At 46.9% G+C, this 6,312-nt stretch overlaps 1 long non-coding RNA gene across 1 annotated transcript; it reads left to right on the top strand.

Moving 5' to 3' along the window:
• Window positions 1-1,043: 1,043 nt before the first annotated feature.
• LOC116273549 lies at window positions 1,044-3,877 on the top strand. The gene is made up of 2 exons (XR_004181864.1): window positions 1,044-1,601; window positions 3,542-3,877. It is a non-coding gene; the product is annotated as an uncharacterized LOC116273549 (long non-coding RNA).
• The last annotated feature ends 2,435 nt before the right edge of the window (window positions 3,878-6,312 follow it).

Genomic DNA, 6,312 nt, shown 5'->3' with positions numbered 1-6,312 from the left:
GAGCCCTAGAGCCTTTTAACCCATGATGGTGAGGCTTGGCAGAACTCAAGTTTTCTTTTGTTTTTGTTTTGTTTTGTTTTTTGAGATTAAGTCTCGCTCTGTCACCCAGGCTGGAGTGCAGTGGCGTGATCTCGACTTACTGCAACCTCCGCCTCACGGGTACAAGCAATTATCCTGTCTCAGCCTCCCAAGTAGCTGGGACTACAGGCATGCGCCACCATGTCTGGCTACCTTTTGTATTTTTAGTAGAGACAGGGTTTCTCCATATTGATCAGGCTGGTCTCAAAATCCTGACCTCAGGTGATCCACCTGCCTCGGCCTCCCAAAGTGCTGGGATTAGAGGTGTGAGCCACTGCACCCAGCCAGAACTCAAGTTTTGACCACTGGAATGGTTGATTCACCTTTGGTTAGGGCTGGCTTAGATACTGTCTTGGTTGGCAGCATCAGCTGAATTCAACGCGGTTTTGCTTTCTGCTGTATCAGGGAACCACTGTGTTCAATGCAATGTCTCACAATTGCTGTACTCTTCCTCCTCTAACCGGTACTGTGAGTGGTTCTTGTGAAGGTGCTTTTTTTGGTGTAGATTGTTGATAAATTGGTACCTTTGCATCAGGGGGTCAGTTGGTAAAATCTTCTATTTGGCCATCTTCCTCTACCCCCTCCCTCAAAAATTTTTTAAATTTTCCGCCTAATGTCTTCATTGACCCACCAGTCATTCAGGAGCATATTGTTTAATTTCCATGTGTTTGTGTAGTTTCCAAAATTCCTCTTGTTATTGATTTCTAGTTTTATTCCATGTGGTCAGAGGATGCTCGGTAGTATTTAAATTTTTGTGAATTTAATTTTTTTTTTTTTTTAAATTGAGATGGAGTCTTGCTCTGTTGCCTAGGCTGGAGTGCAGTGGCATGATCTCGGCTCACTGCAAGCTCCACTTCCTGGGTTCACGCCATTCTCCCGCCTCAGTCTCCTGAGTAGCTGGGACTACAGGCGCCCACCACCATGCCCGGCTAATTTCGTTTTTGTATTTTTAGTAGAGACGGGGTTTCACCATGTTAGCCAGGATGGTCTCGATCTCCTGACTTCATGATCTGCCCGCCTCGGCCTCCCAAAGTGCTGGGATTAGAGGCATGAGCCACCACATCCCGCCAAGAATTTTAGCAGTTTTCTTAATAGTGTCCTCAAGGGGTCAGACAACTGATTTGCCAAATGGACAAGATCAGAAGCGGGCATAGTTTCCTATTTCATGCTGGCTCTTTTACCAAGCTCAGAACGTTTTGAAGAAAAGCCATTCACAAACTTAGAATTAAAGGCTACTCAAGTAGATTTAACATCTATAGGTAATGCAGAATTTTCTTCAAACATAACCTGGATCCAAGTGTAATGATTGTAAACTAGTTTATTAGGTTCACGGGCATAGGTTTGGATATTATTTCATCTAAGGTTTTACAAAAATCCTCAAGTATTGCCTCATGGGTTTTTTTCTAAGCTTCTGGCTTTTATCATAGTCTTTGAAGGTGTTTTTGCCTAAATAGCCCCTCCCTCCACAATGTCACACCAAGGAGGATTGTCCATCCAGTAATGGGCCTGCCCTTCACCAACAGGTATGTGAACTAACTGGTATGTGTTAGAAAAACCTAGCTGAGAAGCCGGAAGTGCTGTGTTGAATTAATCAGCAAATGGGTAAGGGTCCTCAGTGACCCTTGGGAATTGCTTGGCAATGGCTCGAAGTTCAGCTTTGCTCCAAAAAAAGAAAGAAATTTTGGTTTTAGGAAATCAGTAAGTTTAACATTAAGGGGATAAGTTTGTTTTTCTTTTTCTTTTTTTTTTTTTTTGAGACAGAGTCTTGCTCTTTCGCCCAGGCTGGAGTGCAGTGGCGCGATCTCGCCTCACTGCAAGCTCCGCCTCCCGGGTTCACGCCATTCTCCTGCCTCAGCCTCCTGAGTAGCTGGGACTACAGGCGCCCACCACCACGCCCGGCTGAACAATTTTTTGTATTTTTAGTAGAGACAGGGTTTCACCGTGTTAGCCAGGATGGTCTCGATCTCCTGACCTCGTGATCTGCCTGCCTCGGCCTCCTAAAGTGCTGGGATTACAGGCGTGAGCCATCGCTCTCGGCCATTAAGGGGATAAGTTTTAACAGTCCAGGTTCAGGGCTAGTGGAAGCTGAGGAATTGGAGGGAAAGGTAATTCAGCCAAAGGTGGATAGAGAAGAATAGAGGAAAGAGAACAGGAAATCTCTGGAGAGGAAAGAATCTGGGGCCCTAGAGCCTTGTTGTCCTTCCTCAACTGTTTGTTGGTCTCAGTTAATTTTGTGATAGAATCTTAGAGGGAGGCAATTTTCGAATCATGAATGCACTTTGAAACTTTGAAGTACCAAGTAAAGTAAGCCTCCCATTCACATTAATTTTAGGACATTGGTCTTCTAGTTTTGTTTTAAGAAAGACAAGTTTGGGGAACTCAAAAGACCCCAAGGATGGCCATTGAAGATCCAAATTAACTTTGGTGTACTCTACCCGTTGATTTCAAAACGTACACAAGAGAGGACCTTAATTTTTTTTCTTATTTATTTTGATTTTTTAAAATAGAGATGAGCTCTTGCTATGTTGCCCAGGATGGTTTCAATCTCATGAGCTCAAGTGATCCTTCCACCTCGGCCTCCCACGGTGCTGGGATTACAGGCATGAGCCACCGACCATAAATTTTGAACATATAGCTGACAGGAGTCCCAGAAGAGGGCCTATGTTGGATGCTTTGGAATTTTGGCATCCTGTTCTGCCTCTTATTAATTTCTCAACAGCAAAAGAAAAATTCTATAATCCCTGTGAGGAAATGGTAGGGGTTGGAGCGATTTGTTTTTTAACAGTGTGCCTAGCGTAGGATTTTTGTTTTTACTTGGTGGACAGGCAGCCTGTGATCTAATTGTCCATCCTGTCATTTTTCTTGAGACTGGTGCGCCACCTAATGGCAATTTTGTTTATTCATGTACCAGTTTATCCTGACAACAGATAATTTCTTTTTGGGGAGACTGAAGTCTGTCATTGAATGGCAACAACAGCCCAAACAGCTTCTAAAGGGTTGACATATACCCACCTTTTTAGAAAGTGAAGTTTGCTCTTAAAAGATGTTCAGAAACAGAGGCAAGAAATCAAGCAACAAACTCAGTAAAAGTCTCTTCCGAAGGTAATCCTTCTTCAGGATCACTTCTGATACCAGATTATTCAACCTAAAAAAAAAGAAAAAAAAAGACATTAGAGAAATGTCCAAATGTGTTGAGTTTATTTGGGAATGAGAATGAGGATTGTAACCTGGGGTGCACTGGTGGACTGCCGTTCTGGAAATATTAGCTTAGCCAGATGTAGTAGGTTGAATGGTGGTCCCCACAAAGATATGTTTCTGTCCTAGTCCCCAGAAGCTGTGAATGTCAAGTTGTATGGAAAAAGGGTCTTTGCAGATGTAATTAAGCTAAGGATATTGAAATGAGGAGATCCTCCTGGATGACCCAGGTGGGCTCTAAATCCAATGACAAGTGTCTTCCTAACAGGTACGCAGAAGAGAGAGTCAGAAGAGGAGAAGGCGATGTGAAGGAGGAGGCAGAGATTGGAGCAATGGGGCTACAAGCCAAGGAATGCTGACGAATGACCTACAGCTGCCAGAGCTGGAGAACTCAAGGAATGGATTTGCTCCTAGAGCCTTCAGAGAGAGTGTGGCCCTGTATATTGATTTTGGAGTTTGGGCCTCCAGAACTGCGAAATAATAATTTTCTGTTGTTTTAAGTTGCCAGCTTTGAGGGCATTTGTTGTGGCAGCTACAGGAAGTTGAAATATGGATGGTCAACTTCAACATCAACAGTGGTACATCAAATTGATATCATATACTCTTTTTTTTTTTTTTTTTTTTTTTTTTTTTTTTGAGACGGAGTCTCGCTGTGTCACCCAGGGTGGAGTGCGGTGGCCGGATCTCAGCTCACTGCAAGCTCCGCCTCCCGGGTTTTTATGCCATTCTCCTGCCTCAGCCTCCCGAGTAGCCGGGACTACAGGCGCCCGCCACCTCGCCCGGCTAGTTTTTTGTATTTTTTAGTAGAGACGGGGTTTCAACGTGTTAGCCAGGATGGTCTCGATCTCCTGACCTCGTGATCCGCCCGTCTCGGCCTCCCAAAGTGCTGGGATTACAGGCTTGAGCCACCGCGCCCGGCCTGATATCATATACTCTTGATAAGGTATTTGGAGAATAGCACTTCACCTCATCTAAACATCCATAACCATAGTCTAACTAACCATGATCTAAACCTTAACTAAATTCAACTTGAGGGACATTTTACAATACATCTGGTCAGTACTTCCCAAAATTGTGAAGGGCATCAAAAATTAGGAAAATCTCAGGAACTATCACAGACCAGAGGAGGCCAAGGAGGCATGAAGGAGACTAAATGTAATGTGATATTCTCGATGGAATCCTGGAACACAGAAAGGACATTAGGGGAACGCTAATGAACTCCAAATAAAGTCTGCAGCTTATTATTTAGTAATAATAAGGTACAAAAATGGCTTCATTAGCTGTGACAAATGGACCATAATAATGAGATGTTCACACCAGGGGAAACTGACTATGCAGCGGATGGTAACTCTGTACTACCTTTGCAACTTTTATGTAAATTTAAAACTCTTCTAAAATAAAATTATTTAAAAGTAGCACTCAGGAAAGGATTAAGGAGTGGAAGAAAAAAATGATCAACTTTCCATTTTCCTGGAGTGTTGCCATGAAAAGGCTGGAGAGAGGGTTTGCAAGGAGGAATGGGAAACCTCAGAGGCAGCTCCAGAGCCCTCCTCTGTTCCGCAGAACCGGAATCCCGCGCAGTCCAGGGCTTAGAAAGCCTTTCCACCCCCTTGGACAACCCCAGCCCCACCTCATTGATACATCCTTTCTGGGTCAACAATCTGTCTTAGACCACCGCCCCGTCCTCTCCAGAGCGGCTCATCAGAAACCAAGCGCATAGCGGCAGCGCCCCCGTGTGGCCGAAGGACTGAGGACAGGCACTCAGCTCCCCTTTCCCTTCCCCACCTGGGACCTCCCTAGGGTCCCCTTCGGATCTCGGCCGCGGAACAGGGCTCTGTGCACATGGGGGCGACCCCGTCCCGCGACAGATGTTTTTTCCCAGTTAGTGGCGGTGGACTCTGACCTCAAGGCAGAGGGAGGTCTGCAGGTCCTAAGACCTGATTCCCGAGTCCGGGTGGAACCCACAGACATACTGTGCTCCCAGTACGCAGCCTCTCAGTGGTTTTGGAATGAGGCCTTGGACTCTGTGTTTTTGGACTCTCAGTGTTTTTGGAACGAGGCCTTGGAGTCCCTGAAATTTGTTCTGCTGCTTCCAGAGAGGAAGATCCCTCCTTCCTGGAATCCACTAGTTGAGTCTCCAGCCCTAGTACAGAGGGACCCAGGAAGGACGTGGCATCGGAGTTGGAGACTATATTGGGTTACAAGGATGTCTGGGATCAGACTGGGCTGCGCATTTGCCCCCAATCCATCGGGAACCCGAGGGCGGTTCCTCCGCCACTCCCCGGACCTCCAGGATCCAGGCATCTGAACCTACACCCTATTGGATCCTAGAGGGCGGCCCCTCCCCAGCCTTGAGAGTCCAGGATTCTGGCCCCACCCGAACACTGAGAGTCCAGGACCCTGGCATCCGACCTCTTCTTCCCATTTGCGACCTAAGCAGACAGGACCTGCTGTCTATATCCCTTAATCCTGGCCCTCTGCCATCTCCAATCCCTGATTAAAGGTCCTTGATTCTGGACTCAAATCTAATTTCTGGTCCCGTCGATCGTCCGTGACGGTCGCCCACCAGGAGAGGCTCCCCAGCGCGAAACAAGCTGCAGCTGAGCGACAGCGGCGGATTTTGGCTCTTAGGCCCAGACTCTCTCCCCGAAGCGCCCGGGACTCCGCCCTGGAGGCTACTCAGGGATCTGTCTTCCTCTGCGGCAGGAGGGGGCGCAAGGGGATTTCTGCCACTGAGGCTGCACTCACCACCCTGGGTAAGCCTCTCCCCACCGCTCCCCTGTGGACCTCAAAAATCACATATTGGGAAAATACCGACCTGTCGGCCCCAGACTCAACTTTAAGAGGTCTTGGTCTCTAGATTTATTCAGACCCCGTTTTTTGAGCGTCTACTTTTCGTCAGGCGCTATTCTAGGCGCTTGGATCAAATCCAAACAGGCACAAATCATGGCCCTCGAATAATTTACGTTCAGTTGAAAGACAAGGCCGGGCGCGGTGGCTCAAGCCTGTAATCCCAGCACTTTGGGAGGCCGAGACGGG

Source organism: Papio anubis, unplaced genomic scaffold (genome assembly GCF_008728515.1).
Source record: "Papio anubis isolate 15944 unplaced genomic scaffold, Panubis1.0 scaffold863, whole genome shotgun sequence".
Classification (NCBI taxonomy): domain Eukaryota; kingdom Metazoa; phylum Chordata; class Mammalia; order Primates; family Cercopithecidae; genus Papio; species Papio anubis.
Note: the sequence above shows the minus strand (reverse complement) of the source record. Positions and strands in the feature narration are given on the sequence as shown.